The 27993-nt window shown below is 51.8% G+C and overlaps 1 protein-coding gene across 7 annotated transcripts in view; it reads left to right on the forward strand.

Moving 5' to 3' along the window:
- Positions 1 to 27993, forward strand: part of MSI2 (musashi RNA binding protein 2) — a 387607-nt gene that overhangs the window by 190290 nt on the left and 169324 nt on the right. The window lies entirely within an intron of this gene.

The raw sequence follows: 27993 nt of genomic DNA on the forward strand, positions 1-27993 counted from the left end.
GGCGGGCTGCCGAGCCTCCTCCTTCAGCTTGACGGGAGGACGCCTGACCTTGGTGAGAGTCCTCAGGTGGAAACAGTCCCTCTCACCAGATAGGATGGAGCCCCATGAACAGCGCCCGCCTGGCATGAGGTACGGGCGTGAGGGAAGGTGTGTCACGGACTCCCCATTAGCTGGTGAGGTGGCTTTGGCTTCCTGCTGACCAAATCCGTCTTACACCTTCCCTGGGAGATACTCCCATTTCGACCACGGGAATGTTTTTCACAGATGGGGGAAAAATATGGTTTTTCATGGAACCACCTAGAATAGTTTTAGGCCAGTGACATGATGATTATTCTTTTCATTACAGCCATACTTCTGTTTAACACAGTTCAGAGACTCGTCCTGGAAACCTAAATCAAAGCGTGGAGGAGGTATTTTGCTTAGACTAGAGCCAACCCTAAGCCACTGGACGGACACCCCCCGGTCAGTGGCAGTGGTCTTCCTGGGCTCCTGTTACTAAGCAGGGAACACGAGGCAGATGCTCATCCCCGTTTCTTCTGAAACAGCTTTGATTCCCAAGAAACAAGTCCTCTTGATCCCAAAGGCTGCTGGACCTGGGGGAACCAGGGTGGGGTGGAAGGTGGCGGAGGGGAGAAAGGAGCCAGTGTGTCCAGAGGCTCTGCTGTTGGGCAAAGAGCTCTTCGTGCATCATTTAGAACTTATCCAAAGCCCACAGTGGCAGGGGTGATGTCTGTCCCCTTTTACAGGGGCCACCAGGCTAGGACACTAGGAGTATTTTGTAGGAGGTGAAGGTGAGGCTCCCCCCATGCTCTCCTTAGCGCCGGTGGCCATCCTCTCCTGACTTCTAGACTTTGCTTCCCCCCTCTCCTTCTCTTCTCTCATCAGTAGGGTGCACATCAGTTTCTTTTAAAACCTGAGAATCTGGAAGAACAGGAGGCTTTACTGTGAAGCTTGCAGGGAGCATTTGTTCAGCTGAGTCCCGTGGAAGGTCTCTTAAGCGGCAAGTGCTTTGGAATCATAAGGCTGATTTGAAAAATTGGCACCTAATGGCTTACAACTGGAATAAATTTCCCGAAATTGAACCTCAGAGGGAGGCTTGGGTGCTCGCAGGGGCGGCCTCTCCCCGTGGCCGCCAAGAAGGGGCGTGTCTCCTGATTTTAGGGGAGAAGCCTTGCCACTCTTCATTTTTTCAGTTTGGACCCAACATTGACAGGGAGCAGACCTTGGGGAGATTTTGGACCGGAATTTCTCCCACTGGTCTTTCAAAGGCCAGGGCCTGAGAATTCCTGAAAAATTAATGGGGGTCCCTGTGGGTTCTTTACACTTGCCGGTAACCTCGCCTCTCCCAGGCCCTCTGCGGCTTCGCAGCATAATAGCAGCTCAGCTGCTGGTCTTTTGTATGCAAATATGACCTAAAGAAGTCCGGGAGGCAGCGGTCCATTGTTGCCAGAGACTGTGCGATTTCAAACAGACATGCGGCTTTTAAAATATTCCAGACAGATATTGAAAATGTCAGCAGCAGCTTTCTCCCACTTACTTCTTGCCCAGCTCGCTTTTTCCTCTCTTCCTCCCCTGCCACCCACCGCACCGTAAAATATAATCAAAAAGCTAGTAAATAATTTAAAGAATTGCCTCAAAGGATTTTCAGACTCAAAGAGACTCCCTTCTCTGGTTTAAGTTGGGAGAAACTGTTTTCTTTTTTTTTTCCCAAGATATTTAAAATATTCAGGAGTGTCCCACAGGGTCTTGAACTCATAAGTGTCTGCATTTTTCTCACTGTACGTTCATCTCCTCTTTTCTTTATTGAATTTTTTTTTTTAAGGTAGCTGTTGGCAACATTTAGGTCCAACTTTCAAATGAAAATGTTATTTGAGATACTGATCTCAAGCCAGACCAACCTCAGGTCCGTTTCGTTCATCTGACTTCTACGTTCTCTGCTCTTCATTTCAACCAGAGGATGGAGCGAATCTTGGATACTGTGATTATTTTCATCCTATTAACTCTTTTCCAAGGGGTCCCTCATCTCCTGAACAGAAGGGAGTGAGTTGCTACATATCCTCTTCCATGATCATCCAGGACTGGATCTTCAGTCCCTCCCTGGTCACTCTGAGAAGGGAGAGAGGAGGTGGTCAGGCCTCTGGCGAGCCAGGAGCTTGGACTGGGGTGAGGGTGCACGAGTTGGAAAAACTTCAGATATCCACCCAACTCCTTCCGCTCCCAAGACAGGCAGTTCCCCTCCTGGAAGAACTTTCAAGTGGGTATGCATGTCTGGGGCTCCCGGAAGTCTTGAAGCCAAGAGTCTGGCTGGCCGGTTGGGGATTTTTGTGCCTGGAAGATTCTCGTACCTCTCGTCAATCAGTATTGGATGGAGGGATGGTTGAGTAGATGGATGAATGGATACGAGGGAGGGAGGCAGGGAGGGAGGAATGATCTCCTTGGGTGAAGGGAAGGAAGGGAAACAAGGACAGATGGAAGGAAGGACAGATGGATGGAAGGAAGGACAGATGAAGGGTAGCTAGATGGACAGATGGCAGGAAGGACAGACGTATTGACAGAAGGACAGATGAAGATGGATGGGTAAAGGGATGGCTGAAAGGAAGGACAGAGGGATGGATGGAAGGACAGATGAAGGGTAGCTAGATGGACAGAGGGAAGGAAGGACAGAGGGATGGTAGGTACCTGGTTTCCCCTTCAACATTTGTGCTCAACCAGAGGACATCCTTTAAGCCTGTCTGTAGAAGCTGGGGAGAGGTGATCAAAAACACTCGTGCCCGGGACTCCTACAGCGTGCGGTCTTCCTGTGATCCTCATAAGTGGCACGACTGCTGACCCTCCGAGGCCATTCTCATAGAGTGTCTTTTCCCTGTAAGGGGTGCTGTACGCACACTTCACTCGCCCCACCCGACGTGACCCCCCGGAGGACCCACTCGCTGACACTGTCTGGCTCAGGGTCGGGGTGTCTGGCAGCCTCCGGCCACAGAGCCAGATGTGTCCTTCTCTAGGTCCGGCCAGCAAAGAGCACATCCTTGGCACTGTGACCTGTTATCCAGAGCCGTTGCTTCAAGCTCAGGGCTGTAAGTCATAGTGGACTGGGGCTCAGCCTCTAGAAGCAGGTGGAGTCAGGTATGGCTCCCTGGGGCCACTCGAGGTGAGTTAGGTAATCTCTTGGAGCCTCAGTTTCCTCTCTTGTACAGAGGGGGAAATTGCCTCCCCCTCCGAGCGTGGTGAGGAGACGCACAGGGAGTGCCGAAGCAAGCTGCACCCGGCGCGGGGCGCCTGCTCCCAGTGATGCATGGGGCGTGGACTGTTGTTCTTATGGAGGGAGACTGCCACTTCCCAAGGAAAAGACGAAAAGAATCCTGAGCCACGCAGGGGATGGTGCCGACAGTCAGCCCCTCGTGTTCTGTTCAGGCACACAGCTTTACCCAGTGCCTTGGGGAGTCCTCAGGTGCTGGGGGGGGACACAGGATCCATCTGGCCCAGCGAGTGCTTACAAGATGGCTTCTCACGTCTCTTCTGGGCATTGTCCCCGGCTCTGTGGCCGCTTCTCTGGACAGCAGAAGCTCCAGAGCCCTGGGAAGATACTAGAAGGTGGCCCAAGAGAAGTCCTTAGCTCTGCCTGTCCCTTCTTGAGGTTCCAGTCTTCTTGTTCTCTTAAATGATCCTTTGACAGCTTCTCCCTTAAAAGTTAAAGCCCTAAACGCTTTCCCCAGGGGTTCCTCTGCCTGACCCGTTGGGGCTGGACTCTGGACAGGCTGCTCACTCCAGCTCGAGTCTCTTTCTGCCTTCTCGGGAGGTGGCTCTTGGGGTGGTAATAGCCGCTGGAGCCTGGGGCTGGCTCTAACTGGAGCCTCTTTGTGCCCTGAGATCCAGAGCAGCCTTGCCCCTTGTGGGCTCTGCAGAGCCTTCTAGAAACACAGAAGTTCCGAACTTTGCTGCCTTGCCCTCCTCACTCCTGTTCTTTTCTATTTTAGAGCCCCCAGGAAGGGAGGGGCAAAGTCCATGATCTATACGCATAAAGGATTTTAAAACTAAACAAGAAAACCAATTATTTTTCTAACTGCTTTACTCCTTCAAATCTTTCACTGTAATGGAGATTTAGAATCCATCACAGTTGGGCTATTATTTCTGTGTAAACAGTGTCATGCCCTATTGCACCAAGCAAACAGTCAATTTTTTTCATTACATTTAGACACAGATGACGAGGGTGCCCAGTCAGTGGTCTCCCTGAGCAGGCTCTGGTGGGTGGGGAGTGCGTGACCATGGTCAGAGCTAAGGCAAGGGGGTAAGCCTTGCAGGGGATTTCAGTTGCTGCCCAGGGGGTCACCTCAATAAGCCCTGGCTTGTGACCCTCCTGAGCCCAGAGCTGGGAGATTGGGGAATCGGGAAGAGAAGTTGGAACAAGGTGGAGAAACAGCTCAAAGTTTTCTTTCAACCAGTGGGACCCATTGTAGTTCCAGTCTCCCCATCTCCATCCTGTCCCATCTTCCCGACAGTTCTGCTCTAGGATCTCTCTCTCTCTCTTTTAAAGATTTTATTTATTGGACAGAGAGAGATGCAGTGAGAGAGGGAACACACAGGTAGGGGGAGTGGGAGAGGGAGAAGCAGGGAGCCTGATGCAGAGCTCGATCCCAGGACCCTGCTGAGCCAAAGGCAGATGCTTAACAACTGAGCCACCCAGGTGCCCTTCTCTCTCTTTGTTTTTTTTTCTCTCTGTCTTTAAAAAAAAAAAAAAAAAAGTATTTTAGAGAGAGAGAAAGAGTGCACATGCACAGGGAAGGGGCAGAGGGAGAGGATCTTCAAGCAGACTCCCTGCTGAGCAGGGAGCCTGACATGGGGCTCGATCCTTGAGATCATGACCCTGAGATCATGACCTGAGCCAAAACCAAGAGTTGAATGCTCCACCGACTGGGCCACCTAGACACCCCTGGAGAATCTTTCTAAAGTGCACATCTCATGTTGCTTCCTGATGCTTGTGGTCCTGGGATAAAATCTAGACAGCCCGTATGGCCCATGGGCTCCCGTCCTGTACTGCCCACCTCTTCGCCCCTCCAGCGAGCCTCTTGGAGCTCCTTGACCTTGTGTGCTGCCTCGTGCTCTTTGCCAAGAACATGCTTCCCCTTCTTCCCACTTCCCCCTTTCCTCTGGCCTCCTGCTTTTTTATCCTCTGGAACCAGCTCAGATGCTGCCTCCTCCAAGAAGCCTTCCTTCATCCAGGGCTGGTACATGTCTGTCCTGTGCTGCCCTGGGTTTCCTCTCCTCTACCACCCTCTTCTATGCCAACTCTTGGTCTGGCTTCTTCAATAGAGTGGAAACCCTGTGAGGGCAGCCACTGTCTCCTTTCTGTTCCAGTGCCGGACCCAGCTCTTGGCAGGTGGTACCGTCTCAGTGACTATTTGTCAAATGAATGCCTGAGTCCCCAAACATGCCCAGAGGCAGGGGTAGGTCGGCTGAGCGAGTGCCCAACTGTGTGTTACATGCGCCCATGCCATGCGTCAGAGCGGGGTCAGCCCTGCTGGCCACAGCCAGGATGGGGACGGCAGCATGCCCGGCAGCCAGCAGCTTCTGGTGGAGGGGCCGGAAGACAGTAGAGCAGCATGGTGATGGAGCATGGCAGACCAGAGCCAGACTGCCTGGATTCAAATCTTGGCCCCACCACTGTGACTTGGGCAAGTTACTTCAAACTGTCTGTACCTCAGTTCCCTTATCTGCAGAATGGGGCTCATGAAAATACCAAGTTCATAGGGCTGTTGACGATGATGACTTGCGTTACCACAGTGCACGTGAGGCACCCGGCCCAGTGCCTGGCACAGCCCGTGGCCACCACGGGAGTGAAGGCTGTTGTCCTTCTTCGTAAGGCTGCTGCTGCTTGGGGGTGGCGGGGAGACGGGGGAGGTCAGGGACCTCCCGTGGGATGTGTTTGCACATGGCTGACCCCCTGGGTGATGGCTACTCTTTGGAACAGGTCACCCCTACCCTTACCATCTTGCTCTCTCATCTGTGCCAGCTGTCAGTCTCTATGGCCCTGGAGTTTGTAGCCTCCATGTTGACCTGTAGCCCAGTCTGGGCTTCTCGGGTCGAGCTGATGCTGGTCCATCCGAATGGTTTCTGGAGCACCTTGCGTGTAGATGTGCTGTACTCGTGGAAGACGTGTTTGTCATAAAGGCCGAAGGAGCCCGTTAGTCTGTTCACGGGTCCCGTGAGCTAGGTCAGGCTGGTATTCTTGTTTTTTTCCAGACGAAGATACTGAGCCGAGGGTAGCTCAAGGCGTGCAGCTGCAGGAGAGGGTGTAGCTCTGGGCCTGACCCTAGCCCCCCTCCTCCCACACCTGCATTTGCTTATCTGGTCCAGATGGGCAGCCACCCTCTCAGCCTTTGATTTTGCAGAAAGTTTCAAGGTCCCCACAAACCCAGGAACGTGTGCCTCCAGGAAAGCCATCAGCATCCCCATGACAGAGGAGGACAGGGCAGGAGGGGTGAAGGGAAGTGTCTGAGCTCTAGAGCGCCTTACCCCTGACCCCAGGGGGTGTCCCACAGATTTTGAGAAGCCGAGGGAAGGAGACGGAAGAGCAGACAGGCAGCTTCTCTCGGTTAGGATCGGCTCACCCTCTCGGACAGAGGCAGTTGTGAGCCCAGAGAGAGAGGTAGGGCAGGGTGCGGGAGTCCCCCACGCCGGGCCTCGGAGTTCCTCCTTGTTCCTGCCACTGAGGGGCTTTGCTTTAAGACAGGTTGAGAGCTGAAGTGGTGGCATGCCACAAAGATAAATGATGTGGGGATTACTCTGTCCCAGAAGAAGTCTTTAAAACACACTCCCAAGGATCCATAGTAAGGGAGGTTTGTGCAGCTTGGCAAGAGCACCTGCTGCTTTTCTGGAAGGCTGCCTCCTTGGGGAGCGGGTAGGAAGGACAGTGAATGTGGCTGCTTGCTTTCTCTAACAGCCAATCCGCGGAGAGGCCCTGCAGGTTCCCTGGGTGAGGACGTGGTAACTGTGGCTCGGACTTGTGCAGTAGGCAGTGGGGAGGAGACCTGACCTCTTCTGAAGGTGATGAGAAGGGAATCGCTGTGTCTCAGAGTTTGGGAACTGGATTTGGAACCAGCCACGTCTGGGTTTGCATCTTACCTCTGCCACCTGCTTGGCAGGTCTTAGGACCTTGAGCAAATCCCTTAATTTCTAAGCCTTATTTTTGCTCATCTGTAAAATGGAAATAATCACAGCAATAATAGGGATATGTGTTCTCCTTTGGGTTGTTGGGAGGTTGAAATGAGCAAATATATGTGAGTGTGTAGCATGGTTCTTGGTATGGAATACAAAGCATGTGGCTCTGGTCTTGTCGTTATTTGTCTGGTTACAGGGTACCCCTCTTCCCACTCACAGGGCCCTGCGCGGCCCTGAGTTTTGCCACCAAGCCACTTCCGTCTAAATGTACTTTGAAGCTACCCAGTGCGTTGCCTTCTCTTCTCTGAGGCTCAGGCTGCCTGTCTAGGGACTCACCCCGTGTATTTTGCCTGTAATGCATAATGTATGTGCGTGTGTGAGTACGTGTGTGTAGGTCCCCCCCCCCCCAACGGATGTATATATAACTCATTCCCCAAAGAGAGATTTATTTCAGGGAACAAATGCTTCTGGTTAGCTTCTGTGTGGATCGGATCCAGCCCCCAGCCGTTGCCATGAGTAGAATTCATTGACGGCTCAAGGAAATGAAAACAAACGCTCCCTGACAGGGGGCATTTCCGTTGGGGGGGGGGGGCCTCTGGGAATTCTCCTCCTCTATTAAAATATCTACCAAATGGGATGGAGGAACTTGGCAGCCACGGCCTGAGCTCTTTAATTGTTTCTGTGGGGAGAGTATGGGCAGAAGCTGTGCACAGGCCTCCCTTCCAGAATCTTCCTGCCCTCATTGCCATATGGGAGGAAAGGGTTGCCTGTGACGGGAGGGTGGCGGGGTGCTCCTAGACTCCAGCTCCCACCTCCCATGCCTGGACAGCACCTTTCCCCTGGCCTTCTGGAAGCAGCTCTTTGGTGGGGATGGTGGTGCTGGGAGCTCACATTCCTCAGAAGGTCCGAGGCCTTCTGTTTAGCCCCGGCAGACAGAATGGAAATGCACTTTTAATCACAACCAGCTGAAGGGAGCTTCCCCAGACTTATTACCATTTGGCTGTTTTTTGGGTTTGTTTTTTCCTTCTTCCTCTTCTTCCTTATGGAGAAGATATTTCTCTCATGAGGGAATTTGCTTCAGGGGACAGAGTTCAGGACAGAGGCAGATGGTGAGACACAGGGGCTCTCACGCAAAGTCGGGGGTATTTGCCGATAGGCACCGTCACGGCAGCGCTCTTTCCCCTCCAGCCCCTGAAAAATAGGCCTGCAGTGGTGTGTCCCCAGGGCTCTGGACGCATCCTGGTAGTTAACAGTGGTCGGCGTGTTGGTGCTGGACATGGTCATTTATTTGGCATCTTACTTAATCCTTCTGCCGAGTGGTTGTGACCGGCCCCACTGATTGTATCAGAAAGCCAAGTCTCGTGTGGTCAGATACCCTGCCCAGGGGGGCTGAGCTGTTCGACTCAGGCAGGTCAGGCTCTTCTTCCTTCCTCCCTCCTTCCCCCCCTCTCTTCCTTTTAAAAGATCCTTCTTTGGGGCGCCTGGGTGGCTCAGTGGATTAAGCTGCTGCCTTCGGCTCAGGTCATGATCTCCGTGTCCTGGGATCGAGCCCCACATCGGGCTCTCTGCTCAGCGGGGAGCCTGCTTCCCCCTCTGTCTCTGCCTGCCTCTCTGCTTGTGATCTCTCTCTCTGTCAAATAAAATAAATAAATAAATAATCTTTAAAAGATCTTTATTTATTTGAGAGAAAGAGAGCACAAGCAGGGTAGAGGAAGAAGCAGGCTTCCCACCAATCAGTGAGCCCCTTGTGGGGCTCGAGCCCAGGACCCCAGGATCATGACCCGAGTCGAAAGCAGACGCTTCACACCGACTGACCCACCGAGGTGCCATAGATCAGGCTCTCTGGGCCAGGGTTTCTTCCATCTCACTCCCTCAGACATTCTGGGCCAGATGATCCTTTGTCGTGGGAACTGTCTCATGCATTGTTTACTGGTATCTCTGCTCTCTGCCCACAAGATGCTGGGAGCATGTCCACCTTCTTCGTGACAATAAAAATGTCTCCTGATATTGCAGAGTCCCCTCGGCAGTGAAATGACCTCTGGTTGAAAAAAAGAAAAAACCCTGTTTGGAAACGTTCTTTCTTCTACTCATGGCCTGCACTGTGCCCTGCTGCTCCGTGGGGGAACATGGCTCTCTGTCCTTTTGGATCTAAGGTGACCGGTGGACGTGTGGGGCTCCTGGTGCCAGTCTGCCTACACATCTTCGGCAAACATACAGTCACCACTCAGTGAGCACCTGCTGTGTGCGAGGCCCCGTGGGGTATCAGGGACACCAGAGGCAGGAGCTGCGGACGGTGCCCTGGAGCTGAAGGATTTATCAAAAAGACTGGGAGACGCTCTTGTCCTCGCAGAGGACCCAGTTCCGCGGGACGCTCCAAGGTTTGCTGGGTAGCAGATGCTGATTTCCTGTTCTCAGATGGGCAGAGGATGAGGACCGTAGGCGAGTGTTGGGGGAACCCCAAAGACACATGCACACATACAGGAGCAGAAAGAATAAAACATGCTTGATGCCAGGGGTGGGGGGGCTGCTTCTGGTCATCCCACATCGGGACCTGAGAGGCGATAGACTGTCACTTAAAATAAACTCCCCCTCTTGCTTTATCTGAAGCCCTGGATGCTTTCTTATTTCTGAAAACCCAAAGCCTTTTTGCTTTTTTTTTTTTTAAATCTCTCACTGTTTTGGAAATTTGCCTTTAAAACAAACACACGAGGGATAGCTCCTGGGCCTTTGCCCTCGTTGTTTCAATTAATTGGTGCCAAAAATATCAACTAGTGCCACCTAAAACCTCGTATCTTAGGGTCTGTCAGATCCCCGGAGAGACCAGGATTCCCTGGGACTCATTTCTGAGGAACCCTCCCGACCCAGAGGCACTGGTGAGAAAGAGCGCGCGCGTGCGTGTGTGTGTGTGTGTGTGTGTGTGTGTGTGTGTTCGCCCCTACAAGGTTGTACACACACACCCACAAGAAAAGAACATCAGCTTGTTCATTTTTCTTCTTTAAAAACTCCAAGAATGCATCTCAGACTCCTCCCGGCTGCCAGTCTCCACTCCTTCCCCAGATATCCTTGGTTAAGTCTGAAGACATGACAACAGCAAAGAACAAAGCCCCAGCCGCTCTCCCCTCCCGACAGTGTCAGCTGTGAACTGAAGATCGGAATAGCCTTTAAAATTGTTTTATTGTTGTCAGCGCTGGAGAATGGTGTGTAATCTTTGTGTTCTGGAGAATCTTTAATTGGCACAAAAGGGCAGTTTAGGCAGCATCTTGTAGGAGGTTTGTCATGCAAACGGTTAGGGCCTGCCACTCACCACATATAGGGCTCTCCAGGTTGATTTGCATCAGTAGCTCCCTTGGTTAATGGCCTTGGATGTTTCCTGGGGACCCTGAGCAGAAGCCATGCGGGAGAGAAGGCTCTCCTCCTCTGCTTCCACACTGCATCCCAAGCTTCCAGGACCTTCTGACGTCTTCCTCTGAGCCCAGTGGCAGGTGCGGGGTGAGGGTGGGGAATGTTCGGGATGGGTCCCTCCTGTAGGTGGGAGCTTCAGCTGTTTTGTAGGGATCTCGGGTCCCATCCCAAACGAGAAGGGCTCCTTCTTGCTACCTGTATTAGTTAGGGTGACACCTGCAATGATGACACCCCCACATTTCGGTGCTTAACACGCGGAAGGTTATCTCTTGCTCACTTAGCCGTTCGGCTTGGCGGTGGACCGTCCTTCCGCGTGGTGACCCGAGGCTGCAGCTCCCTGCCATCGTGTGGCCTTCCCATCCCGCAGGGCCTCAGCGTTGTTGCAGGGAGACGCTACGGACTGAGGCTGTTCCATCTCACTTCATGCTCACAGCAGCTTTAAGTTGGCAGTGTTCTCATTTCACAGGTGGGAAGACTGAGGTTCAGAGCGACGAAGGCTTTTTTGGGGGGATCACATGGGAGCAGCATAGGTCCTCTGGAGCCAAGTAAAGGACAAGCTGGAACACCCCTGCCTGCCCCACCCCCCCTCCCCAAACACACTTCAGCAGGCCTACTGTTCTCAGTCTTCCTCACTGAAGACCTGAAAAAACAAGGCCTCATCCCCGTGTGGCCGGCTGTCCCTGTGGCTCCCCTGACTGGGCTCAGCTCTTTGCTATGGGGACTTGGCCCTGCGTGGGGTGGGCAAGGGCAGTATGGCAGGGAGCAGAGGAACCCCAGTAAACGGCACCTGGCCTAACTTGGGAAAGGCAGGGTGGGATGGGGAGAAGGCGGCCCGGCGGCCCTTCCCACGTTCTGGGGCGGAGGTCGGACTCACATAGACTCAGAGGTGTGTGTGTGTGTGTGTGTGTGTGTGTGTGTGTGTGTGTGTGTGTGTTCCTGGGTGAGGAAGGGGGGAGCTGCTCATTTGAACTCGGGAGAGGTAAACACAGCATGTGGGCTCCACGGAAGGAGTTTCTGTTGACAAGCTGGGCTCTCTCCTGACACCACTGCCCGTTAATGGATTCAGAGTTTGGAGGTTGTGCGGAAAGCCGACTGCCAATGAGCCGGGCGCCTGACACTGCCGATCAGAAGCGGGTTTCCTTCTGAGCCCTGCACGGCTGCGGGGGTGGCTCTGACCAGCCAGAGATGTGGTCAGCCACCACTGGTCTTGAGGCCTCTCTCGGGGCCTCCACCCCCACCCTAGCCCTGCACGGCTCCCCCGCGCGCCTGCAAAGCCTCTGCTTGTGGTTTGCTTGCTTTGCAGTGTAAACCCAGCCAAGGGGTGTTGACCTAGTCAAGGAGAGCCCCAACAGGAGGCTTGACTTTGTGTGCTGAGGAGCTGGGGTTGGTGAGAGAACAGCCCCCCCCCCACACCCACCAAAGATGCTAGGGCTCTCAGAGAAAGCTTTCTCTTCATAGCTGTCAGGGACTTGGTTGTCCTTGTCCCTCCTGGGGGATTCCTGGTGGAAAGGTCACAAGTATGTGGCAGTTATAAGTGCGAGGCATTTGAAAGGCTGGAAAGTGAGAGACTGTCAGACTGACGGCCCCGGGTTAGTGCATCCAACGAAGGCCTCCTCCAGCAGCCTGGAACATCCGGGCAGCCACAGCCAGCTTCCCTTCTCCTCCCGGCTGGGGTGCTGGCTGCGGCTCATGGTGGAGCTCTCGTGTGTAGAGAACATGGAGGCTCTAGCCCCTCCCCTCCGCCTGGTCCTGTGAGGACCCACTTCCCAGAGGGGCTTTCCCTGGCATCTCCTTCCCAGCTCTGTAGCCTCTTAACAGGGGGTATACCATGCCAGGCATGTTCATGGTGGGCCCGTTGGCTGCAAGTGAGAAGCTAGCCAAGGGTCCATCCACACGCCCCCCCCTCTTGAGCTCTGGGGAGGTTGGCCTATGTTAAAGACAAGGAGCCATTTATCAGAATCAGAAAGTAAAACCGATGATGCCTAGTGGGCCCCAGCTTCTTGACTCCTCCGTACCCTATTGGCTTCTGTTTAAATCCTTTAAGAAATTTTCCTGGTACAAAGCACAGTTAAGTCGCTGTTGGAAAGGACATTGTTGCTTAATTCTTGTGTTTTGTTTCAAATTACAGGACACGAAGCTTTTAGGATGCACTGCCAAATATTTTAGTTTCTTTTCTCAAGAAAGAAAAGGCCCCTGGCCTCTGACTCTGAAGCATGTGTTCTAACACCATCTAACCCCAGAACCAAGTGAGATAGATCGATTTCTACTGACGTCTCTCTTCCTTTAACGCCAGCAGTATGTCACTGGGTTTCTGAATTCTTGTGTTGATGGGCCAGAAATGGTGATGATGGCCACCGGGAGCCACAAGACTGCCCTGGGAGAAGCACAGAGAGGTTCTCGGAGTCCGAAGGAGTTCTGGGATCCTGTATGAGGTTCTGGTGCGAGTCCGTCCATTTTGACCTTGGGCAGGAGTCCAAGCCATTTGTTGCTTTGTTTCCTTTTCCTAGTACTGAAATACAAATTTCTTGTCTTTCGAAAACCAGCAAGGACTTGGCCATTCCATCCTTTGAGAGAGGAGCTCCTTGGCAGCTTTGCTACCTCGTTTGTTCGTTTGTGCATCCAAGTGGTCATGGTGTGTTCACTGTGTGCCAGTGACCTCGGCCCTGGGGAATGTGTCACCACACAAACCAGACAAAATCCTCAGGCTGCGTGGAGCTTCTGTTGGTGAAGGGTTGCCCACCAAACAGGAGGCCTCGTGTGCTTGGTGGGCGTGAGGGATACGGGAAAGGCCCCACAGGGTAGCAGCAAGGGCACGGGCCAGGCCTAGGTCATCGGCCTTTTGCGTATATGACCCATTTTATCCTCACCGATAGGCCTGAGGAGTGAGACTCTACTTTCTACACATGGGGAAACCGAGGCTTATAGTCAAGTAGGGTGTCCGAGCCTGCCAGCACTTCCACCCAGATCAGATAAATGGAATAATGCCAGTAATCTTCCCACTTTGCATCACCGACTCAGTGTGTCCAACCTCTAGGAGAAAGGGATGCTTTGAGTATTGGTCTGGTAAAGGTAGGGTATAAAGCCTTAGTGTTTGCATCTGTCAATGTAACTAGGGAAAACGAGAAACAAAATGAAACCGGGAAACTGTAGCTTCCTTAGTGTTTCCGAAGCTAGCAAACAGGACCCGTGTTGGCATTAGCTGAGGTTCCCTCTCCAGCCAGCTGCGTGAGAGCCTGGAAGCCAGAGGAGAGATTTCTTGTCACCTTCATCAGAGTAACTGTCTTCCTCTAAGCCCTTGAGTCATATATTCAGAATTCTGAGACTGAATCACGTGAGTGGGACTTACCAGGCCTACCTCTGCCTGGGCTTGGCTGGCTTTCAGTCCTCAGCTGTAGAGACGGTGTGTTATAAATAGACGAGGGGAAGAGATTGAGCACAAAACCCCTGTGTTCTCAGAACTGCCACATTCTACCTTTTGGGCCGAGCTGTCCTAGTCCTGGGGCCGTGAAGTTTGCAGAAGTAATATGCCTGTGTCTGTTTCCACACCAGCCCATGCTCCCGTCACAGAACTGTGCCTCCGTAATGGTAGGCGACAGGCAGCAAGGTGGTGACTTCAGCCCTTGCCCTCGGTGTCCTGGAGATGTTACAGAACCCCCTGCTAATAAGCAGCAGTGACCATTAGGGGTCAAAGGCTGGCGTGTACAGGTAGGGGTGCTACCTGATGGTGCTGCAGGATTTCAGGGGCTCGTCGTGAAGTGTGGCCAAGCGCACCAGGCGCTGGGGGCTGAGAGGTCCATTTCCTCTAGGTTCCTGAAAATCCTGCACTTCAACAGGGCTCTCCCGGTGGCTCAGAGCTGTTCTGGATGAAAAGAAGGCCGAGTTCTCAGTAACAAGCCGTTAAAACCTTCATTTCCCTGTAGTTATTGGTTGCCTCTTGATTTTCTGGAGGGGGATTGCAGAGAAGCAGGCGGCAGGTAATGCGTTTCAAAAGAACACATCCGTTCTGCTGAAAAGCACAGAACCAAAATAATCTGTCACCTATTCCACCCAAATAAAGAAGTCAGCAAATAGGTCTGCTTTCATTGTATTGTTTTCTTCATAAATATCCTTTAAATTGAGGCTGAGTGACAAGATGTGCTTCCGTCACTAAAATGCTATCGTTGATGATACTGAAAGAGCTTTTAAAATACCACAATTGTCATTGAAACTATACTTTGCTGCCTTTTTTTTTTTTTCTCTCTCTCTCTCTCCTTTGCTAGTAACTAGGTCTCCTTGGGGAATTTTTAAAGTGACAATTGGTAGATTATAGCCGGTGATATTTCTTCCACATAATACTTCTGAATGACACTCAACTCTGTCGTGATTGGCTTCCGACGTCCCAAGGAAGGAAGACGTTTCATTTGAAAATGTGAAGCTTATTGGAGGTCATCTGCTTCCTAACTTTTACCTTGTTGCAGAAGGGGCAAGGCAGAGGCGGCCGTGGGAGGACCTGACCTCCAAGGGACAGAATGGCCGCCAGGACTGACCCATACCCGTCAGCTTGAGGACATGGTTGTGTGTGGGCATGAGATTTCTCAAACGTTATTCAGCCTGATTGCAGCTTTTATACAAAGGAGGGAAGACACGAGTAGGAAAGATAATAGAACTATAAATTGCAAGACAGGTTCTTATGAAATCAGTAAATTATTCATTTAACAGTTCTCTCCTTGTTGATTTGGTGTTGCTATGGCACCTCAAGATGGAGGCGAATCAGTCATCCGGTCCAACCAGGGGCCTTCCACAGAGGCACAAATCCTGGCGGAAGGCAGATAATGCATTACATACAACCTTCGGCCACATGATAAATTGCCTCTTTATCTGGCAAATTCCAAGGAGATCTACTGGAGAGAACTGAAAGAGATATCTCACAGTGGCTAACGTTTCTTGGAAGAGGCCCAGCTGTCTCAGGGTTTGAGTCAGATCTGTTTAAGAACGCATTAAGAATGCATTGTCTTGGAGTGACTTGCCCGTCTCCCGAGATGTTGAAAACACCGTGGGCTCACAGTTGCTTTGGCGTCCACGCTACAGTAAATGCCTGACTTCATTTGTTATTTTGATGGGCAAAGAAAACTGCCTGCTGACAGTCACGCTCCCTCCTAAGCTCTTCCCGGCCTTGCTTTTGTAGCCCCCACTCTTCCCGTTTACAATTTCGTTTCTTGCTGCTTGTTAAATGATGGTACTTAGGAAATCGAATGCTTTGGCCAAGCCTGTCACTCATCTTCGACAGAGTTGGAGAGACTTGGGAAACTCAGGACTGGTGTTGGCTGGGCAGCTGTTTGAGCTTAGACGTGTCCCTTCACCTCCTGTGCCGCGTGAGGGGTCTAGGCTGGTCCATTTGGGTGGCTCTTTCCTCCTTATCATCCCGAGACATTGAGCCTAAAACTCGCGTTGGTGCCTTGTGTGTGAGCGGCAGGCTTTTATGAGGACTTCTCCAGGCCCTCTCAGTGTGCCTGCCTCTGGAAAGTTAGGGCCGGCCCCCGCAATGGGCGTCAGATTATGTGGGCATTCTGGTGAGAGCAGCTCTGAAGGATTTTGCGGTTCCTTCTGCCAGCTGGAGGGACAGAATGGTTTTGCGTGGCCTCTGTGTAGAAACTGACTGGGAAGGACGTGTTTCCTAAGAGAGTCTGGCTGTGTGTGTGTGTGTGTGTATTTCCCCCCTCCAATCACATTTTAAAACTTTGCTCTGAAAGGTGAATAATAATAATTGAATCCAGTATTCTTTTATTGATTCTCTTGGCCATAGTGTCTCTTCATTCTGCCTTTGGCTTCTGTGACCTACTCTCCTAATGGTAGTAGGTATTAGTATCATGATGTAGTTACGATCACTCCTATTGCGTGAGCTGAGGTCCAGACAAGGGACTGACAGGCCGTACCAGTTATCTGTGCAGAGAGAGTTCAACTAAACAATTGTTAACGGGATAGAAAGTGAACAACTTACCTGGAAAGGTCAAAGGGAAATTCTGAGGCATTTGTTCTCGGACGTCAAGGTGCCTCAGATACCTGTAGGGTTGGTTGGTTTTTATTTGTTTATTGGGGGTGAGGAGAGGCAAAGGGAGAGGGAGAGAGAGGATCCCAGGCACAATCCCTGCTGAGTGCAGAGCCTGATGCAGGGCTCCCTCTCACGAACCTGAGGTGAAATCAAGAGTGGACACTCCACTGACCAAGCCATCCCAGCACCCCACCCGTAGGGCTTATTAAAACACAGATGGGTGGCTCAGTGGGTTAAAGCCTCTGCCTTCAGCTCGGGTCATGATTCCAGGGTCCTGGGATCGAGTCCCGCATCGGGCTCTCTGCTCAACAGGGAGCCTGCTTCCTCCTGCCTCTCTCTCTGCCTGCCTCTCTGCCTACTTGTGATCTCTGTCAAATAAATAAATAAAATCTTTAAAACACACACACACACACAGATGACTGGGCCCCACTCCACATATCTGACCCAGAGTCTGGAACAGGGCCCCCCAGTTTCAAATTTCTAACAAGTTTTCAAGATGCTGGGGGAGGGGGACACACCTTGAGAACCCTGCTCTGAGGTATCCCGGGGGAAGCAACCACAGGAAGCAGCCACCACCCCAATGACTGACCAGGTCAGAAGTACTAAAACTTGGATGTTTGCAGGAGGAGGGCCCCAGACCTCCAAGGAGGGGGTCTTGGCCTCCCGTGCTGACGTCTCAGGGAGGGGCAAGGGCGCCATGTTGCTGGTTCTGCAAGTGTTGGGAGAAACAGCAGACTCGGTGACTTGGTGCTGCCAGGATGAGGAAGCCTTGCTGGGGCGATGATGATCACAGGAACCGCAAGCTCACAGGAAGCTCACAGGAAGCCCCCAGGAAGTGGAAGGGAAGGGGCAAGTCCCTTCATTCTCCTCCAGCCTTAGAGGCTCTCTTTAGCATCCCCTATTGGCACCGCCTAACTGGGACCCGGTGGCAAAGCCACAAACCCAAGTGTAATAAATGAGTGGATTTGGAGCGGAGAGCTGGTTTTACAGATGGGGAAACCGAGGACTGAGACAATAACAAACTTTCCCAAGGTCTCCGAGCCAGCAGATGGAAGAGCTGGGATTTGACTTTGGCTCTAGAACCCACACTGAATTCCTCCCACCAGTCTGTGTGTCAGGCTGCTGGTCTCTCTGTCTTCCCCCTCCGTTTGCTTCTATGGTTGCTTCTCTTTTCCTGCCCCTAAGTTAGGTGTCCCTAGGGCTCTACCCTATGCACCTCCAGCTCCAGCATCACCCTTGCAAGGATGGGTCCACGTCTGTACCGCTACCCCGGTCTACGTTTTAGGGTGCCGGGCTTGGAAGTCTGGTGATCTGCTGGACATTTCCTCTGGGATGTCCTACAGAAATCAAATACTTCTTTTCCTTTTTCTGTCAACCGCCCCCCTTCCCAAATTAGTAAAAAATCTGATCACCTTCCCCTTTGCCACCTGGTTCTCTCTCTGACTTTGGGGCCATCATCTTTACAAGCTTGCTCCCCTGATTTCAGATTCTAAGTACGTTTTTTACTTACACCAGCTCGGGAGCCTATCTGTTGTCTTCTTTCTGTACTGCTCCTCCACCGGGGTTTACCCAGTAAACTGCGATGGGAGAAATGGGACTTAGAGAACAATTTTGTTCATGTCATTCCTCTGCTTGGAAACGCTTGCTGGCTGCCCAAACAAAGCCTCCTGAACAAAGCTTCAGCCTCCCAGAAAGCAGGGCAGCTTTACTGGTCAGTGGTAGGACCCTGCCTCCTTCCCTGTGATAGTTTCAGCTTCTCCAGCGCCCTTGGGCGGGCTGTTGGTGGTTCCTCTGACTTGGTCCTGGGGCTGTCAGATTGCTTTGGTTGTTCCTGCCCTTCCATTTCTACCCTGGCAGAGCTCTTGCCCTGACTTGAAGACCCACTTCTAATGCTACCTGTTCCGTGCAGCCGTCCTCCTCCAGCTGGGCGAGGGAGGGAATCACCGGGTGGACAAGGCTCTCAGGGGACATGGCACCAAAACCCGAGCCTGTGGTTCCAGCCCTTGACGTGCTTGCAGACCGAGACTGCTTAGGCCCTGCCAACACACCAGACTTGGCTTCCCTCGGTCAGACCTCTGGAAGGCCTCTGGGGTGGGGGGGTGGGGTCTGTTCCTCCAACCAGACTCCTTCCCTCCATCCCCTCCCAAGGATACGGTGCCAGAATACAGCTTCTGCGGCCTCTGAAATGAGGCTCCTTCTACTCATGCAAATGATTCTCAGACTTAAACAGCCATGTGGCTGGGGACAGGGTTCTCGCTGGCCAGTTGGTAAAGGAGGAACATCACAGTGCTTTTTCTTCTCCTAGCAAATGCAGATAATACCCTTCCTCTGATCAACAGGTTCACAAGCATTTGTTTGAGAACCAGAAATGAATTTCCAAGGAGCTCTCCCCGCCTTGTGGAATTAGAGCAGAGATACTGCTTTCTTTTCACTTGAGTTAATCCAAATGAGCTGAGTCTCCTTTCTATAGGGAAGGGCAGAAACAAAACCAAGTCCCATCCTAGCAAAAACAAGGTTTGCTTGCTGCCCAAAGCGGGCTCTGAAATAGAGTTTGGGTCATTGGAATCTTGAAAGAAACCGTGTTTACGTAACCTCTCTCTCGAAAAGAACCTGGAAGTGATTTCCTTACCTTGTTTGCAAAGAACCTGTGCAGTTTCTATCACCCGTTTTTGTCAACCTCCTCTTCCACGATGAAAAGCTAATATTTGCTGGTAAACAGGCTTCTTATTTTTCCTCTGGATAAGTTGTCTTTCAGGCTATAAATTCCAAGCTTGTGGATCCTTCAGAGTGGGAAGTCTAGAAGTAGGGGCCCACCCCAAGTGTGGAAATGAGAATTTGAGAGAGCTCCTAATCTCTGCCACCTGGACCTTTTATTATCTGCTGCTGTTTTAGTGCATTGCCAGACTTACTGAGTACCTAGTGTGTCCACACGCCAACGAAGACTGCAGAGATAAACCCAGCCGTGTTCTTACCTGCAGGGAACTTAGAGTCTGGTGTGTGAGACAGTGACAAATTACATACTCCAGAGAAAAGACACACCAAGTCAAAGAGCAGGAGAGAAACCCAGAGGGTGCGGAGGGGGTGAGTTGGCATGTGAGCAGGACTTGAAGGATAGGTAGTCTTTCAGCAGGCGGGGGGTGAGGGGATGTGGCCCAAGGTACAGATGTGGGAAATGCCTCAGGACCCGTGAGGCTCATAGGGCATGTGGGGAGTTCCAGTTGCACGGTTGGGGGTCACCAGGGTGTTCCAAGCAGGTAATGGGCATGGCCACATCCTATTCCTGTGGGTTCCACGTCTGTGGTGTCGGGACCCTGGGGGTCGCCTCCCTGTCCCCCCACATCTACCATCATCAGTCTTTCCAGTCCTAAAAATAAGCTTGCACTGACGCCTCTCTTCAGGGGCTCTGCCACTGGGTCACTCTGCAATTCCTCAAGTGCCAGAACTCTTCTCCTGACCTTCAGCCGGGGCCTCTGGTCAGCCTTCACGTTCTGCCGGATGATGGTTCTACAAGGCTGGTCTGGCCACGTCAGTCCCCTGCATAGCTCCCTTCAGTGTCCGCAATACCAGCAGGCAAAGCCCAGGCTCCCGGGTGTGGCCCAAGAGGCCCTCCGAGGGCCTTCCTGCTGTGCACTCCCTGCCTCTGGCTTCCCTCATGCTCAGCTTCAGCCACGCCAAACCATGTACACTATCTGTCTCCCTCTTTAACTGGGTGTGCCCTCTGCTTGGAACTCTTTTCCTTTTGTGCACCCTGTTTATCCATCCTTCAGCCCACAGACACCTGCAGCCCATGCCTCCCTAACCCCGTGCATTTGGCTGTGCCTCCCTCCCTCCATCCATATAGCACTCTGTGGCCCATGTGTGCACTTTGTGGCCCGTCCCTCCTGTCTGTATACAGTGAGCTCCTCCCGGTGCCTAGCTCTGTGCAAGGCCCATGGCGGGCCGCCCTGAAATGTGTGCAGAGATTAAGAGAGTGGGAGATGGAAGACCCATTTGACTCCAGGACAGTCTCACCAGTCTCATTTTGCCTCATTTCTCCAGAGGGTGGTGGTAGGATTACTGGAGAAAACCACCAGGGGAAAATGCCTTCATGTATAACAACACCGGCTCCCTCCTCCTTGTCCCAGGAGAAAAGGATATTTCCATACATCTTAAACATCCGCCGCCTTCCAGAATCTACGGCAGCTCAGTTGAATAATGAAGATAATCAGAAATGGGTTGAAATGTTCTCTCCTTGGGCGGATCCTTCTTTCCTACTATTCTGTTTAACTCTCTCCACCTACCCCCTGGGACCTTTTGGCCTTCCGTTTGGGGAGGGGGCGCTTTCTTGTTCTTGCCTTTAGTTTCCTGGGGTGCAGTGGTATGTACCTCGCACCCTTCAGAGCCAAAAATGCAGCTTAGAAATGTGCTCAGATCTTCACAATGAGGGCACATCATAGCTGGCGGTGTGCAGACATGGCAAGAAGGAAAATTGGACGTCCTGGCAGAGAGCACCGGCGTCCCCTCTCAGGCATGCCGCTCTGTCTGAGAAGGAACACACTGCCAGGAGCCAGGCAGCGGCCCGAGGCCTTCACTCTCGGTTCTTGCCTGGAGATGCAGCCCCTATGTGCTCATTTATGTGTCATCAGAGTCATTAAGGGTCATTAGGAGTCTTGGGTTCGTGTCTTAGCTCTGCTGCCATCTGGCTGAGTGGCCTTGGGCAAGCCACATGGCTTCTGGGCCCCAGGTAGCCCTCATCTGTCAAAGGAGGGATTTGGATGAGACCCCAGAGGAGGGCCTTTCCAGTTCCCAACTCCATGAGTCTATAAAAAAGCCAAGAGGTGGGACTGGCCTGATGGAACTTCTCGAGGGAGAGGTTGGCCCTGGGAGAGGGGAGCAGCAGCAGGGGGAAGGATGGGAGGTGTCGGGGGTCTGGGGATAGATGCTCTTCCGTGCGTGTGGAAGGAGCGGAAGGGAGTGAGGCATGCAGCAGAAAGGGAGGTCTGCTGGGCACGGAACTTGAGCCAAACAGCTCTGGGGTTCTGAGTACCAGCTTTGGGGTTCCCAGTTAGCCGGGGAGGTTCCAGCACAGTCAGCATGTCCATGGATAGAGCCCGCGGATGTGCCTGTCCTGGGTGACTGGCTGGTATCACCCAGCAGCTTTCCCAGAAACACTGTGGTTCAAGCACCTGGCAGCACTTAGTCCTCTTCTTCTGGGCCCTCCTCCTCCATCCTCTGGACTTTCTTTCCAGGAGGACTTCCTGAGAACCTGTGGCTCCTTCTCAATCATTTTATCAGCCACAGCATCAATAAAGAGCCCACTGTGTGCTGGGGTTAGTGCTGGCACGGGACCCCTGCAGCTAGGTGGTCCTTATCCTGCTTATCCCCCACACCTGCCATTCTCATGTGTGTCTACCTTTGGGGGCTGTTGACCCAGCTGGAGCTGGCACCCAACGGCGTTGACCTCTGCCCTGTGACAGCTGCATTCTGCAGATGGTAAAACATTTGCTCAGAAATAGAACCCGGGAAGAAGGACAAAAGCAACAAATGCATCTGCTTATAAATCCAAATACATCTGGGGCGGCAGGCCAGGTGGGTGCTGCAGACGGTGACCCTTGATATTACACAAAGGACAAGGAATTGGGTGATTGGGGGGTTGAAGAGAGGATCGTTGGAATTGCCAGGTGATGGAACCTTAGAAGTGAATTTGTTTGCCTTAAATTCCCCCACATTTATCTAATGGGAGTCTCAAGGACGTCAGAACTTCTTTGGAAAAGCCCTCTTCCACTTCCTGGCAAACAAGAATGTACTTAATCATAGCAAGCTATGGCAGTAAGTTCGTGGACCATGGAGGAGCTCTCCCAGGGCAAGCTGTTTAACTGCCCTGAGCCTCAGTTTCCCCATCTGCAAAATGGGACGTGTCCAGCTTCTCTTGGAAGGGCTGTAGTAGACACGTGAATGAAATGGTGTGCATGGAATGCAAAGTACTCAATAAACTCTCCTCCTTTATTTCACTTGCTGAGAATGGTTAGCAACAGGCTTTCCTCTTAAGCACCCTCGGGCCCTCTGCTTTGTTCTCATGAGCCTGATACGTTGAGTTCTCTTGCTGAAACCTGATGAAGTTTGCCAGGTGTCTTGGGGTGGCTACCACGCCAAAGCACTTGCCCTTGGCATGCAGCATGTTGTCAGCTTCTCAGATCTCCTCTGGCAGGAGTCCTGCGGGCACCCTCTAATTAGAGCCTGGACAACCGGGGGCCATGTAAATGCATTCTCACGCGAACGATAGTAGTGCTCTGCCTTTGAAAGGCATTTTCAGCCATCTCAGGAGGGCTCGTGGTTGCCCTTGGGACAGGCCAGTGAGGACAGAGGGGGCTTTAGTTGTGTTGGGTTCTCATGTGTGTCCTGGTTCCAGAGCAGATGGATTTTCTTTTCTGTAGGGGATACATTGGGAATAAAATGCCGTGGCTCTTGTTTCAAGATATCCTCAGCACCAGAAGTGACCGGGATCTCGGTGAGATGCCTTGATACTTTGTTTCCATGGAGCAAAAGTGGGGCACGTTACAAAAAAAAAGAAAAGAAAAGAAAAGAAAAACCTTTGGGTAAACAGTTTGGTCTGTCCCATTTCCCAGCTCTGATCTTCTGAATTGTTCTGAGCGGCTGAAATGCCTTCTGGGGAGATTTTTTCTTTCTCCGGGTGTTTTCCCCCTACCCCACCCTGTCCCCCGCCCTGTCCCCTCTGTCTTTTCCTTCTTAGCTGGCAGCAGCAGCTTACGATTTGGAACCAGTAGCTCAGAATGGCTCAGACTCTTTGGAGCCGAGGTGCATACTGGCAGCGTCTGCAGAGCACCTGGCTTGGGTTCCGGGGTGAGGGGGTGCAGATGGGAGGTGCCACTGTGCCCCTCATGGGCCTTTTCACGGTGGCCCTGGCGCCAGGATAAAGGGCTTGCCCTCCAACCTCGGGTGTTCCTGCCAAGCACCCACGTTGGTTAGATTATTTTGATTTTACCATAGAGGGGAGTAACCTACTTCTTCCTCTTCCCTTTCTTTATCACAAGACCTGGCAAGAGGCCTCTCTCCAAGCACACCCAGGCACAGAGCTGAGCGGGGCAGTTGCAAGACAGCAACTGAATGAGGGAATGAACCCTTAGATTCTGGGGAATTCGTTCTTAGAATACCACATCCTCCATAGCTACAATTCGGCAGAACATTGACCCTGGCATCAAAAGTAACTTTCAGATTGGTTGCGGTGCTGGAAGGCAGCCCAGGAGAATGCTTGGGGCGGCAGCGGCCAGCCTGGGGTTAAATGTTTGTGGCTGATCATTGACTCTGGATACACTGAATGAACTCTGCAGCTGGTGGGGAGGGTCTTGGCCTCTTGGGGCTCTCTGGAAGAGCCTGGGAGTTGGCTGGGGTGCACTTGGACATGAGTTTATCAGAGAAGGTGTATGTCTGGGGATGGAAGGGGAGGGGGAGGGATTGAGATCACGGTTCCAGCTCTTGCAAAACCCTGACTTCCCATTCAGGAAGCACTGAGCATTCTGGCAGAGGAAGGCCAGCACCATAATGATGATGATGATGGTTTTTTTTTTTTTCACAGGACTGATCTAATGATAGGAATATGAAGCCTTCTTCCTGCCACCCTTCTAGCTTGGCAGCTTTGTCTCATTTTTTTTCTCCCTGAATGATGAATTCATAATACCGGCCCAAAGGAAGATGAACATTGCTCTGAAAGTCATCATTTTGCTCTTTTAAAACTTATTTTTCTTTCTCTGAGAACTGGATTAGTGTTGTAATTTGCTCCTGATACCACCTAAACCAGTTGTGATGAAAGCTTTTTCTTTTTCTTCTTCTTCTTCTTCTTTTTTTTTTAAGCCAGGCTTGCCACCTGGAGTTCACACATTAGCAGAGATGAAAAGATAGTTTCTGATTTATAATGTTCTGAATTGCTTCAGTCCTTCATTTGTATTTCCTGACAGTATTTGTCTAGTAAAGCAAGGCATCCGCTCTGTTGTCAGGGTCTCCATAATCCCCATGAAAAACGGGGGAAGGATTTGTGAGACAACATCCTGTGTGAGCGTTAAGAGTGATGGACACATAAAATCAGGACAATGTAAATTACGGAGTCTCTTTCTTCCCACAGTTAATTTCACTGTAGTACTACTATATTAGGTAGGCCCTCCGGGACCGTCTAAGGTCGAGAAATCAGGAAATAAAAACCTTTTAGCATTTGACCTAATCGATAATGGAGGGTTCTCAAATTGATATCCTTGTCTTTGGCAGCCAGTGCTGGATGGGCAAGGGGAAAAAAGTACTTTCTGATAGATACCAAAGAGATCACGGGGCAGCTGGGGAAGCTATAGTCCTTCCTCACCGGTGTGACATGCCCCGGGCCAGTCCCTGGGTAGGAGGGTACAGTCCATTTGGCTTCCCACCCTTTTTTGGAGTATCTTTGTTATTCTACCAATTCCCATCGGTTTTCTACTTTGGGGAGCTGAAAATTAGGTAGAAGGGGGTGAGCTAGCATCCAGTGGGATGAGGCCCTCTGCAGACCTGGTTGGCATGGAGGAAACCCAGAGTCCTGTGTCGAAGGTGGGAACGTAAGGCGCAATCCTGGACCCTTGTGCCAGCTATGCCTCCAAACTCCCAGCACCAGCCAGCAGGTTTGCAGGCCCACCAGGTGGGCGCCGTGGAGACATGGGGAACAACCATTTTTCCACCAGACCCCAGACCCTGTCCGTTTATCATGTTTCAGGATTTGGGGGGCGACTGTGTCATCTGCATCTGTCAGACGGGAATGGAGAGGAGTGATTGCAGTTTCCCTGGGGATGTCTGATTTATCTCACGATAAACTCTGGTTGCATAGTTGATCTACAGCAAAATAGGAGAAAGAGGTAAATGAAATCACTGTCCTCACTTGCCACCTCCTGATTCTTGTATTCTTTGATTGTTAAGTGCAGTAAAAATATCAATAAAGAGGCTGGCCATTCAGACCTCTGCTGAAGTCAAGGAATTTGCGCCAGGGACAGGATAAATACCCTCCCAGGAGAGTTCTGGCCCGCATGGGCATTGTCGCTTTGCCTGCAATTAGAGACATAACATGTTTTGTTTTTTTAAGATTTTATTTATTTATTTCAGAGAGTAGGGAGGAGGGGCAGGGCAAGAGGGAGAAGCAGATTCCCTGATGAACAGGAAGCCCGATGTAGAGCTTGATCTCAGGACCTCAGGGTCATGACCTGAGCCGAAGGCAGACGATTAACCAGCTGAGCCACCCAGGCGCCCCGGACCTTGGTTTTAAACCTTAGCCCCTGTGAGCTGAGACATAACGTGTTCCATAACACTTCTGTTCCTTTGCCCTCTGAGCAGTCGAGATCCTCGGTTAGGTGGGAAATAGTCTCGAACAGACTGAAGATCTGTCTCCTTCTGGGGTAATAGTATTAGCTATCAGGTCTTCCAGTTTGCCCATTGGTATTCGTGAACCCTTTGTCAGCTGCCCAAACCACAGTGATCAGGTCGGCCCTGCCGTTCCTACCCTTGGGGACATTTTTGTACCCTGTGCATGTGGGCGTGAAAGTGATCGGCAGCCTGTGCGGGGCCTCTCCCAGCGTCACCCAGCACACCAGACAGATGCAGGCGGAATCCTCCCATACAGATGAAGACTCGAACCTCCTGGAGGTTAGTGGTTTGCACAGCGCCTGGGAGCTAGCACTCCGGGCCACGCCTCCCACAAGTTCTGTGCTCCTGGAATCGTGCCATTTGCTCTGGCTGCTGTCTGAGGCTTCCAGGAGCACATCTGGATTTCTCCACCACCTCGGGGGCAGTGGTGCTTAGGGTTACTATAATACCCATTTTTACAGATATGGAAACCCAAGGATCAGGGAGGGTAAGTACCAGGATAATTGTTCTTATCAGAGTCTGTTCATTCGCTCTTTTCTTCCACACCGCCTGCAGTCAGGAGAGGGGCCATTAAAAATGCAGTCTCCTCACTTGATAGCGAAGGTAACCCCAAGGGCGAGAGGTTTATGATGTGCCCAGATACTTGTTAGCCGCCTGGGCTCCTGTGCCCAGAAGTCTCCTCAAGGCAGCAATGCCTCACGAGAGCCCAGTGCTGTTTTGGGGTCCTTTTCTGGTGCCTAGAGTAGGGTGGGGGGCCGGAGATGTAGAGGAGATGGAGGTTTTAGGAGGAGGGCTGTGGTGATGGTAATGAGACCAGTGGTTGAATAAGGCCCTGCCTTTGGTCTGAGAAGTGAAAACTGCATTTCTAGCCTTACAGGAAGTGCCAGAACACAACACACCTGGAGCACCCCTGATGGGCCAGCCCCCAGACTGGTACCTGCTCTTTAATCCCCTTGCCAACACTCTCTCTGCAGTTGAGGAAACTGAGGCTCAGTGAGTCAGGCCACGTGCTGTGTGCCAGACCTGGTTCCTGGACACCAGCACACATCAGTGAAAAAAACAGGAATCCCAGCGTGTGTAGAGCTAGATTCACGTGGAGGGAGACAGAACGGTAAACAGCAAATAAAAGAAGGAAGCAATCACATAGTGTGTTAGAAAATGAAGAGAACCATCTAGAAGGAGCAGCAGCAGTGCGAGGTGAGGGGTTCTGGGAGCACTTGGGGCCCATTGGTTCCAAGCCGAGCCCAGGGAGGGGACTTGAAGAAGGTGAGGGAGTGAGCCCTGCCAGATCCACATGTGCGTCTGACCTGACGCCTGCCTTTGAGAGAGAACAGGAGGCCCAGAGTGGGAATGGCTTGGCCAGGGTCACCCACTGAGCTGGTGTCCAAACCATATGGAGAACCAGGGATTCTCATAGATAATGTTGGCAAGTCTCACTCTGCTTCTTTGTTTCCCCTGCATGCCTCTGACTTTGTCCCCTTGATAGGTCTCCCGTCTCTACCCCCACATTGCCATGACCGTTGGCCGCCATCTTCCATGGCATGGCCTCTGGAGGCTGCACTTTTCATGCTTTGGTGACATTGATTTCTGGTGGTCCCCCATGAGCCCCAAAGTCTCCCCTATGCTCAGAAGCCCCCGATAGCTCCTTCCCCCATATAAACACACAGCCCCTCACGCTAGCCTCCCAGCCCCCAAGGGGGGGATTGATGCTTTTTTACTTGAAGAGATCTGCTGCTGTCATTTCTGCTATCTTCTGGTTTTGTATGCGGGAACGCAGAGCACAATTAGAATACAGTTATATATCCTCATAGTTATTAAAGCTTGGATTAACATGACATAAAGTTTTGTCTGGGGAGTCTTTTGCTATGGCTCAGGGAGCATTTTTTGTGACAGTAATAGGCTACAGTTAATATACTTGAATGATACTAGAATCTGTGTTATAAGGCAGAACAAAAGGGGTTTATCTGAAGCTGAATTACAAAGGTGGAATTATCACGGCGAACGATCCACAGAGATCTGGGCTTAATTATTGTCACTTG

This window comes from Mustela lutreola, chromosome 15 (assembly GCF_030435805.1).
Source record: "Mustela lutreola isolate mMusLut2 chromosome 15, mMusLut2.pri, whole genome shotgun sequence".
NCBI classification, from domain to species: Eukaryota; Metazoa; Chordata; class Mammalia; order Carnivora; family Mustelidae; genus Mustela; species Mustela lutreola.